Source organism: Diadema antillarum, unplaced genomic scaffold (assembly GCF_040938485.1).
Source record: "Diadema antillarum isolate AM-2024a unplaced genomic scaffold, OU_Dant_1.0 scf00000064, whole genome shotgun sequence".
Taxonomy (NCBI): domain Eukaryota; kingdom Metazoa; phylum Echinodermata; class Echinoidea; order Diadematoida; family Diadematidae; genus Diadema; species Diadema antillarum.
The window spans coordinates 453,387-465,959 of record NW_027270953.1 but is presented as its reverse complement, the minus strand read 5'-3'; the positions used below and the strand labels follow the sequence as shown (position 1 = coordinate 465,959).

Genomic DNA, 12,573 nt, shown 5'->3' with positions numbered 1-12,573 from the left:
ATTACAGATTACCATGACATTTGCCATTGCAGCAAGAGGTGCTATTGAAGCAACCTTCTATGTGATGAGTCCAAATGTTGGCAGGCACATTTGCCCAAATACACTGGTTTTGCAATGCATTCTGAATCAGATTTTATGCATGTTTTGTTCACAAAAGTTGCCCAAAACGACCACAAAGATTGCAGGAGCCCCGCCCTGCCTACAACAACCAATCAAATCCCTGCCTATGGAGCTTAATGGGAGGGAGCAGGTGAATAAAATGGTTTGTTACTATGCTTAAGAAAAGAAACATCCATGTTTATTGTAATATATTACAGAAACAGTCTATAGGCTCCCAGTAGAATGCAAAGTACATATAGAACACATGTACATGATGTACCCGTACATTCCAACACCTACATTTCTACAGTTTTTCTTTACTTCCCTGCCATATCAAAATCCTTGTAAACAGAGTGCCATCAAGTTCCAGTAACTCTGAAGAAAGCAATCTTTCTTCTACTTGTTTTTTTCTTTAAGTCAAAGAAGAGGAGATACTGCAGTATGGGTGCTGTTTCCCCAATCTCTAAGATTTATGAGCCATTACATTCTACTGACATTCATTGCTTGGCATGCATCACTCCCTGTGTATTGTGGCTTTGTTTTTATGATACGTATACTCTCTCTTTTCTTCCTGTACAAGGCGCTGTGCTGTGATCTAGTATTCCCTTTTAAAGTGAATTGGATACAATTTGTTTGAGTTGTTTGTAAGTCTCATCACATTAGATTGGACATGTAATGAGTATATAGGTGATCAGGCTGCAAAACAAAAGAAAAAAAAATCACTCTTCAGAAGCATTCCTGGCTTCATAACAGTAATAATTAATCCTTCTTCTGAATTAAACTCTCTGTACTATATGCTGGAAATACCAAAATACTTTGGAAAAGGATTTCTACCAGTACACAAGTACCGTAAAAGCTGTTATTTTTGTGAGGGTTTCATTTTCCACTGTTGGGCTGTGAATCTAACAGCAAGCGAAAATATCGCCACCTGATGCACTAGCAGAATAACCAGTAAACACACAGGCATTAGTGCAGATAAGGCGGCCTCGTTGTCAAATTGCGAAAATGATGTCTCACAAATATGTCTCTGAATTCCCAATTTGCTAAAATATCTGTACGCGAAAATAACAGCTTTTACACTTACAGTACATTCATTAAATGCTGGTGGTAGAGAACATATACATGTTCAACATGTGCATGAAAGTGGCTATGATACAATCAATGTTTTGAAGTATTTATATTTTTGCATAAAGTTTTAAGCGTTCCTTATACTGTCAATCACATCAACTCTCTCCCCCTCGAGGGGGGGGGGGGGGGAACAGAAGCTGCTATATCATATCCTTGCCCTCCTTGGGTCAAAACAACATTCACCATACCCCCAAGCTGCCAATGAGGAGCCCCCACAAGATTTGTTCGGGAGATAAATTAGCCGAGCGTGAGTCACAGCGGGTTAAATCCCTATCAAGAGCAATCCAATGCCAAGCTCTGCCTACAATGACACTTTTGTCCTTTGCCAGCGCTCGCCCAGATCGTAATCGACAAGCATGGCAGCCGTTACAGGAAGGAGCGAGGAACGGGGCTTAAAGCTCGGGCCTGGTTTGGGGAATCCAGGGAAATCCACTGAAAAGTCCTGCTCTTGACTTCACCATCAAAACAGAAAGAAAGAATCACAAACCACACGACATGAAAGAGGTTTTGACACAAAAAAACAAAGTTTGATGAGTCAAATATTTGAAAAGAGAACCTTTTTACTCAAGTAAAAACATGTTATGTTCTCATACAGGAGAACTATCCCATTTATTATGTAAAGCCTATCCTACTTATCAACAATTAAGACAAATAGCAACTTTGACAGCTACATAACCTTCAGTGAATTTGAGTAATTTTGCTCATTTTTGGTTGGACCACTATACTCAATCCTATGAACAGAAGGATCAACATTTCCTTTCCATCAATTATCAAGAACAAAGGATTACAGACAGTTCTATTAACAATGTATTTCTCTGAACTGAAATGCGCTTGAGCTTTAACAAAAGATAGGGGCGATCTGTAAAAAGCATCGGGCTTTTACTCAGAGCGTTTGTTTTACGGGGAAGAGGAAATGAGGATTGTGAAGTGGATATATCACTAAGTTGCAGTGAATCAGATGTGATGCAAAAAGAGAGGATGCAGTGTTTTCATGGAAAATCAACTTAGCTGTATCTCCCTAAACCAAAGGTTACAAAGGCAAGGAGATTCCATGAACGTTGAGACATCCCATAAAGAATCAATACATACATACTTGAATATCTGGTGCACTTGCATTAAACCAATATGAAATCATCTACAATATGAAAAGAGACTTTCAGAAGACTGCGATTCTACATGCAAGCAACCCTGTTCTCAGAGCTATGTATTGTAAAGCACAAAATCTAAGGGCATGAAATTTTTGCGAGTTGGAGCTGACGGCCTTTTCTGCAGCATGAAATTTTTGTGAATTGCCACTAGCATTCAAGGCATACAGTGTAGACAAGAACTTTTGCATGCATATTAATTTCGCAAACATTGGCTCTCGCGAAATTCGCGAAATTAAAATGCACGCGAACATTTCTAGTTTTACAGTACACTTTACAAAAGCCTACATGATGTACCAGCAGGATCTTACAAACTATATATCATAACACTAAAAGAGTTATTCCAGAGTACCATTCCTCCTAACACTATGTTGTGTTACACTGGCAGAGATACATGGTAGATAGTTAGCATCACACAGTGTGACTTAAACTGATGGTACACAGGGAGGCAGCAGGTTACTACACACTCATCAGTTATTCTTTATCACCATAGCAACTTTGGCACTTAAAGTAAAAACAAAACAAAACAAAAAAACATACAGACATTACAATGTCAAGGAATAATCTTGATGTTTACTACAAATATGCTTATTAAATAAAACACTTCACTGTCATTTTGCTGCTGGTTTTAATGAAAGGACGGTAAACGCTTAGAGGGCTATCAGCAAACTAGAGTGACCCAAAACACATTCGGGACCTCAAAATTTATCAAGGGTAGATAGGCCTTCCTGTTCACCACGTTCTCATTTTCTGTACTCTTTCTTGCTGTTTTTACTCACCTCCCAACCCCCCCCCCCCTTAAAGATTGCTTGTTATCCTAGCTAATACCATTGTAATGCTGCTGCCCATGATCATATAAGAAGCATCAAGGTACGAGATGGTGGTTTTTATCTGCAGCTTTCTTTCCATTGTTTATATGAAGACATCATTCACCTATCAGTCAATATCTAGGTCATCTGAGTAACCTAGATTGAGAAGAGTTGAGCGCTGTAAGATTCACTTGTCTGGAGAAAACCCTGAGCAGACGAATGCATTTGACATCTTAATGCCTACATGTACGTCACAAGCTCCATACTAAAATAACATATAGTGGACAACGCTATGCTAAATGCTGGTCATATTTCTGTCAGGTCAACTTAAAGAAAGATACAACAATGTTTGTTTTTTTTTTTCATTCATTCATTTCGTTCGTAACATGCTAGAAAATAATCTCACACCCAGAAAACAATTACTTTCAATATTCATCCATTCTTTTGTTTTTCTCTGTCACTTTTACATGCATCTAGCCAAATTGTCCCCCCCCCCCCAACTTCCATAGTACTGTAAACGTGGAAATTTTCGCGGTACATTAATTTTCGCGGATTTCGCGCTACGTTCGGCTAGCGCGAATTCAAAAACGCGCGAACATATCTTCGCAATTTTCTATGCACATTTTGAACGGCCTGGTGCGCTTCGTCAATGATACTGCTACGTAGTACAGACATGTTTACCCATATAGCAGTATCATCGCACGCACCGCATGCACCGAGCCCACGGCCGATTGGTGTGCTACATCCCCGCGACTACAGTACTAGTCCTACAGAACATGTATCGAGTAAAATACATGTACTACGTAGTTGAGCGCTTATACTCGCACTCGCGCCGCTCGCTACGTCGCTTATCGTACGCTGGCATCGCTGGATGAAAACAGCGACTGTGTATTAACCCGCTGCCGAGCGCGAATTTAAGAACCCGCGAATATGTTTTCGAGCCGCTCAGCGCGAAAAATTAATCGCGCGAAAATATTGACGTTTACAGTATCTTCTTGAGTACTTGATAAACAAGATAATCATAGACATTAACCTATAAACCTCTGGCCAACTGAACTAACATGGTACAAACTTCAATAGTTTTATGACAATTTCCATCATAGTTTACCGCTGTCCCACATTTTATTGCATTTGATCAAACATTGCAAACTGATACGGAAGAAAAAATTCTGTAAACATGAAATATATTTCACTCAGAAGGAAATTTCAACTCCAAAAAAACAAAATCCTTCAGTAATTACAAAACTTTATGGAGATACTAAATTATCACACAAAATGACTACAATCCTGAGATTATAGGTAAGCAACATTTACAGAAATTGGCCTAGTGGGGGAAAAATGTGCAAAAGTTTCTACTTTATCAGAATTTCAGATTATCCTAAATGAAAATTAACCTCTGATTATCAGCAGATCCACACAAGAGTGAAACACATAACTTGCCTCCTCATCCTGCCTCAAAAAGCTCGACTTGATTCTAATAAACGCTTCTTCCATCATTGCTGAAATTCAAAATATTGTTTGCTGGTTTGTTTTTTTTTTTAACCATGACCTTTATGGAGATGTGGTGATGCAACACAACTGCCATATTACCCATTTTCACCATGGATGTGATAACAGATTTCAATATTATAGTCAATCATTTTTACTTCTGTGCACGTCTTTTGACTCAGACAATATTACTGTCACACAATTTGTGTGTAATGCATGCACAGCATCCGCATTTCTTTTTCCCACAGGCATTTCATATCAGCTTCATCTGTAATATAAAAAAAGAAGAACTACCTCAAAACTGAGAACCAAGAAGAACAGTGTTGCCACATCCTGCATTCTGTTGGTTTTACGTTTCATTCTCAACGGAGTGTGATCTTACTACAGACACATTAAACCACAAAAAGTGGGCGGGAATAAATCATCATATAGATAGAACATGCATTTTGTCCACATCTGCTAGGCCAGCAACAAATCTAATCATACAGTTCAGGGCATTTACACAAATAACCCCCCCCCCAAAAAAAAAAAAAAAAGAAAAAAAAGAAAAAAAGAAACGTAACAGAGAAAATGAGATGAATCAATGAAATCCCAAGCAATTGTTGCCTTCTCTCATTTTTCACCAAAACAACATCTTTCCATACAAACTACAATGTACCTGATATAAAACAACTGGTAATTATCAGACTGCCAACCAACATCTGATCTAAACTGCGTAAGTCACTCTTTAGAGGAACATGACAGACAATTTTTACAAATTGCAGAGATATTTTTGCAATTTCATAAAGTAGTTGGATGGGGGTATGACATTTCCAAAGCTATCAGGATCATCCTGAAAAACCATGAAGCCAACAGGACTTGTTGAAATCATGACACAAGCCATGACAACCAATGGCACAGCTGACTCACATGGGTTGGAACTGAGCTAGCCAGGAGCCCCTCCACGGTTGTTTCATCAGCTGCACTGAGCTATACGCCTGCAAGAATATCATGAACTCCCCTACCTACTCTTGTTGAGATGTGATGGAGGGGCAAGCAATAGATCAATTCAGTGTTTTGTGATGCAAATTAAGAATAAAAATGCATGATCAAATTCCTGTAGGGTCTTTATTACAGAATTCATCTGTCTACACATATGTCATACAATGTATGCAGTTTATTTCATACATAGATTTGTCTTTACAGGACACGAAATCATTTGTAGAGCTCTCTCCTTTAAGAACTGCAGATCGCAATTTAAGTCGAAATGACAATGCCATCCCCTTTGTAATGATCAGTCATCAAGCTAGCACATCCAGAGTCTGTCATGGACGATGCAATCACTCAGAGATGCTTTGAATAAACAGCCTGTGACCAAGAATCGATATGGCATGTTTTTGTCCGACCCACAGCCTGCCTACTAATAATCCATCAGTCAAAATGCTTGCCATACTCTTTTTTTCCTTATAAAGGAAAAAAATGTGAACAAAACACGTTTCTTCTTCTTCTCCTTTAAACAGTGACCACCCTTAACCTGTTGAGGACGGGTTCATTTTGTTACAACACGCATTTCCCATAGACCCCTGCCTGAGTATACTTGGGACTTGTCCTCAACGGGTTAAATGTGAAATGTAGCATCAAATTAATTGCTTAAGGATTGCTTAGAAATTTATGTGTACAAACAGGAATATGAGCATGTGACTCCATCCCTCTCCATGTTATTGTCTAGCTATCATTATGATGTTCTAAACTTTAATCAAATGCCTTGCAAACATACATCTCTCATAGAGACTGCAAGCAGACTTTGTAAACCTCACAACAAACATGGATGCATTTCACGCCATGTGCAGTTATAAACACAAAAGTATGCATGAGCTACAGCACAGCACACACGTTGAGGAGATTCAAGCTGCCTGCTACGGATCGACTCAAGGAATCTCCACATGCGAAACTATATCGCAAATATGAAAGAATGTCGCAACCTTTGCCAGCATTGTCCATTCTTAGCAGCACTTAACGACGGCGCACTGCCAAAAGAGCACACAGCAACTGGCAGGCAGGCAAGAGCTATCCAGGGTGTAATAAAAGGAGAATGTATTCCAATGTGGCACACATCATAAATCTTGGTGGTCATCATTTAATCTAGGGGGAAGTATGGAAGACTGGTCACAATACCAGATCAACAACTCACGCAGCCATCCTCGTGGATCATCCTCATTTATTGTAGAGGGGAGGGAACGACTCCAGGATATTTCATCCACAAAGGAACCTTGTGATTCATCACCTTTTTTAATTTCAAGATGTTGATGTTTCAATACACAATCACTCATCATGATTCAAACTTGGTGATGACTTTATGTCAATGCACACAGAACAAAGTCAGCTCAGAAGCGCTAACATAAGAATTATTAGTTTCTAGCCCCAAACTTTGTATGAAACACAAACACGAAAGAGAGAGAGAGAGAGAGAGAGAGAGAGAGAGAGAGAAAGAAGAGTGGGGGATAGCACAAGATCTTTTGAAAATAGGCTTTCACATCAGTATTTATTCTGGTAGACTTTTTAAAGAAATCACTTTTCATTTGCATGCATATCATGTAAACATGGTATTACTCCTGATTTTGAGAAACTACACTCTCATTTTCTGCATAGAAACTAAAAGCTGTGCTGGGTTTTGAATATCACCTAGCAAAGTATAAACCAACATGGGTAAAATTTTGAATGTTCATAATGTAACAAGCATGATAATTCACCAAAAATTAAAAAAAAAGATAAGTCTGTGAAATAAAGGCACCTATTCTGTTAAATTCAAGCAAAGTCTGGCAAACATAATCAGAAATCTATTTGTCAATTTCTTGCAAAAGATAAATGATACAACTGTACCATCAGCGGAGAGGAAAAAAATACTTGGTCAATAAAGATTTCTTCCTGGCATAACTTCTATATTTTGAGACAGAATTAAGCAAGCATACAGTATACTATTATATTACTAGTGAAATGTTTAGATACTCAGTGAACAGATGCTACTCTTCATGATTCCAGTGACTACTCTAATATACTTTAATACAACACCATGCCTTTAAGACCACAACACTATTAAAGTATCATGTGCAAACATTTATGATACATACATTCCGTCCCCTCTCCTCTTGCTACGGACGCCAGCATTCCTGATATGATCCAGACCCTTGGTAATGAGCCAGCAGGAGAACAGATACATTCAACACACTGTCTTCACATGTACCCTGAGTGCATAATTTGAATCACGATTCCAATGACATATAAATCACTAGAATTATGATTCAAATGATGCATTTTTGCCTTGTGTATGCAAACTAGAATCATGGAGGGTGATTTGAATCGTAATTCCAATCGTGATTCAAATCGTGATTCAAATGACAGTCCAGAGATGTTTTCCATTCATGATTCTCCAGAATTAAGGAACAAAACAACCATGTGTATGAATTGACTTCCAAATCATATTTTGGGGGCGGAGCTGGCAGTAACCTTTCAAACACTTTCTGCAGAAAAAACACGCTCCTCAAATGCTCAACTGCAAACAAACAAACAAAAAAGATTGGTGAATACATTGCGCATTCCTCCTTATTTGTGCACCATCTAAACACTCTCGAGAGTCATGCTGTTTTACAGTACTGTATACCCATATTTCTAGCAAGTATATTTTTTTAGTGAATTGGGACTTCCCGACAATTTTGCAAGTGGTTTAATTCTCCCTTGTGGATTACGGTAATGAATGGAGAGATGTATGCGTGCACATCATAATCAAGTCAGGATCAGAGCTAATATTTTTGCCCATTTTAAAATTCACAAACAGAACCTAACTAATGAAATTTGTGAAAGTAAAAACCCCACAAAAAATAGATGTTGTATACAGTACATGTTCTTGATCCCAGTAGAAGCCAAATCATCACATCACCTAAATCTCACTGATCTTGAAATAAGATGTGTCGAGGTCCAACAAAGTCCACGACTTCGTGTTTATACCACAAGCACTGTTGGAATACACTGTATATGACCACCTGAACATGGAAGGACTGGACAAACAATGCGATAAAGATGTACAAGATATAATAGACATGATAAGGGCAATTCCGCAGTTAGGTGGACATGACATGGATAAAAGAAATGTGCCTCTTTATCTTACTCTTTAATCTAGGTATCAACTAATGCCATGGATGTTCACCAGTCATTAAGGTCTTTCAAATTCAGTAGATTTTATCTTTCGTATTGATTGATTTCGCGAGATCTAAAACCATCATTTAAAATGTACATGTGGGACTGGGGATGCTGAAATTCACTTAAATGCAAATTACAGTGGGTTCCTTTGAAATTTTTTCCTCAAAGTTTTGCTAAAGGGTAAAAGATAAATACATTTAAATACTCCAGAAGTCATGTGACATTTTGTCAATTACAAAAGGGTGAAATGACCTGCGGAATTACTCCGGACAAATGTAACGTTACTAACCGTAACGTTACTAACCATGCTTTTGGGGGTCTAGCTAAGAAATTATTGGTCGAACTGCTAAAAAACATTGTGTGAACATTTGTCATGATGCAATAATTGAAATTAATGCAACACTTTGTTTGAAGTAACTTGAATTTTTGCACACTTTTTGTTACAAGACATTGATTTTTTTGTCATGTCCTTTTTTTCATAACGTTACTAACCAGCCCTTTAAGTTGCCATAGCAATTCTAATATTTATTGGATTGTATTCATTCTTTTCTATATCATAAACCTGGGAAGGATGAACATGTTTTTGACATAATTTTGGCTTGAAATGAATAAATGGTAATTTAGTAGTAAAAACAAATATCTAAATTTGTTCAAATGTAGCGTTACTAACCGCGGAATTGCCCATAAGATATGTCCTATCATACTGCTGAACACTGACGTCTAAACAGCACATGCATTACTTCTCACAAAGTAACGTGTGGCCCTTTGCCAGTTAGGAGAAATGTAAGACTGTTAAAGGGACTGTACAGTACTGGTTGAGGTGGGGATTCATGTTTTGAACATTCCTCAGTGATATAATGAGAAACCTCTTATGAAATATAAAAGAGCATGTAATTTTAAGAAGGATTCAACATTTATTTGATGAAAATTGGTTTTCAAATGGCTGAGATATCAAAAAAATGATAATAATAAAAGGCGACAGGCCATGCCTTTTATTAGGATCTCTTTGTTTCACCTTGTTTTTGGATATCTCAGCCATTTCAAAACCGATTTTCATCAAATAAACTTTTGATACCCCTTAGAATCGCATGCTCTTTGACATCTCATAGAGTGGTTTCTGAATATCTTGCAAAAAGTTAAGAGCTAAATCCTCACCTTGACCAGAACTGTACACACCCTTTAAAGCAGACATGAATTAACCCCTTCCCCCCCCCCCCCCCCCCCCCATCCAGCACTTTATACACACACATACACGCACGGTGGGAAAGGAGCATCACAACTGTGAGGGTTGGGCTAAGGTATGAGAGATCCATGGGGGAGGGGCAGTTTAGGAGGCACCTTGTGTAAATTTCTCAGGCATTAGTTCTTTTGGATCATTGGGTCTAGATCACTTGTATCTTTGCCATCTGTAACTGCATAGCCACCAGAAGCCACATGCTCAAACTTACTAAAAATTATTACATATTATTAATATTTGGCATCTACAGTGTATGGGACTGTCTAGCCAAATCTCTAACCTGTGCACTGCATAAATGTGAAGACATTCATCACACTAAAAGCCAAATCCTCGTCATTTGATATAGTACATTACAGATAATCTTCCAACATGGCATCTTGTTTTCTCGGTTGTTTTCATTGCTTTTTGTCTTTCTTTTCCAAGGGTCATCTATCTGACCCTAGGGGCCTGAGATATGAGACCAAACAATTCGAGAAAGAGGTTTGATTGCATTTTGATATCTAGGTCGGTCTCTTGCCGGCAATCTAACACTCCTGCACAAACAAACTACTCAGCTATCAGAGCTAAAAAAGAAAACAAAACACAGCAAAATAAAAAACAGATACACAATTATGCTGAAGCAATATGAAGAGATCAAAGGAAGAATTCTCTACCAGCACTAACCTCTCCACTACCTTCTCCTCTAACCTCTCCTCTTATAACTGATAAGACACTCGCTTCTTTCGGGGGGGGGGGGGGGGGGGGGGGGGGGGGGGGGAGAGACAAGAAGGAAATGTTGTGTCTGATACTGTAGAATCTCCAGTTCCAATTTCAGCCATATTTCCTGCTCTCTTGCACAAACTAATTACACAATCTCATCAGAACATCTTCTTGTTTTTCCTAGCACCACATTTCAAGTGTTTGCGCTCGACTTACCATCGGTACAGGTCAACCCACAAAAAGTCATAAAGAGAAGTACTTATAGTCAACTATGTTACATCAGTAAAATTACATGCTTCCTAATGTTTTCTTGAACATTCATACCTACAGTCATTTGATACTCTATGGACAAGAGTTGGTCAAGACTCCCAGTCAAGAATATGAAACCATCATTGCCAATGAGCATCAAAACATTCAGGACTACATAATGTGAACATTCAGGTTGATGAACTGCATAGGTAAGTAAGTATATTACAAAAGAAAAACTAGTCCAATTTCTTTGAAAAGCTATGACATAAGGTGCAATTTACATTGTATCATAAAATCAATACCTATGCATAGTAAACTAAAAGCTGACTAGCACACAGGACTTATACATGTAAATACAATGTATACACATACGTGTGTACATCAGAAATTTCTTCTCTTTTTTTTTTTTGCCATCCACTACTTCCTTTGCTGAATATCCTGACAGTAATAAGGGGAAGTCCATTTTAGTCAGTGTTGGCTTTACATACACCACGAAAAAAAATAATAATAACCGCGCCAGATTTATTGCAGTTACTGGAGTTTTACATGACAACTTGAAACAATATTCACCACTGAATATTGACAAGGAGGTACACACATGGTTCTTGGTACACTGATGGTTGGTGTTCACATGCAGCACAAGTGAATAACTTGTGAGCGGTACAAGCTGACAACTACATTGTAGCATGGAAACATCACACGCCTCCTCTAGCAATCTATACCGGTGACTTTTTATACCCCCCCCCCCCCCCCCCCTTTCGTGACATGTGCAGACTGCCCTAGTGGACTAGGGATGGGAGGGGGAGGTAAGAATAGAACACCTCAATAAATGAAGTTATGTATGGAGTAACCTGCTATGTACAATTAATGATCCTAAAAACCATAACAGATACAGTTGAACCTCTCATATCCGGACAAGTCGGGACCGGGGCTCATCCGGATAAGGGATTTGGCCGGATACGGGAGACTCAATACTTTATACATACTGATGTAGCCCATTGACTTGTAGTACCACATGTAGTAATGTGTACACTGCAACCTTTTCATTGTTACACTCAGTAACAGAACCCAAAATAGAGGTTCGTGTTTGCAAGAATTTGGAAGGAAATTTGATGTAATGTATGTTAATCATGTTGGAAGTAATATGTAATTCATGTGTGTTTGTATAGCAGTTCTCAAGGAGTTGGGAATCCCCCTTTCCTCCCGTAATTATTTAAAAAAAATCACGGCGAGATTGCATCCGTATAATAGAGAGATCCGGATAAAGGGAGGCCGGATAAGAGAGGTTCAACTGTACTAAATAAATGTGGTAAACCTGAAAGGGAAGTGCAACACAGACCAAAAATCCCAGCTGTCATTAAGAGCTAGCAAATTATGCTAAGCCCTACATTACAATGTACATGCTGATAACACAGGCCACATTACATGCTGATAACACAGGCCACATAAAACTATAAAGCGTGAAACATTACATCTGATGATACTAACAATATCTGGTCTTTAACATTTATAGTTTCCCCACATTCTACAGATTGTTTATAATGTC

At 38.4% G+C, this 12,573-nt stretch overlaps 1 protein-coding gene across 1 annotated transcript in view; it reads right to left on the bottom strand.

Moving 5' to 3' along the window:
• Window positions 1–12,573, bottom strand: part of LOC139716371 (RNA polymerase II elongation factor ELL-like) — a 63,002-nt gene that overhangs the window by 11,735 nt on the left and 38,694 nt on the right. The window lies entirely within an intron of this gene.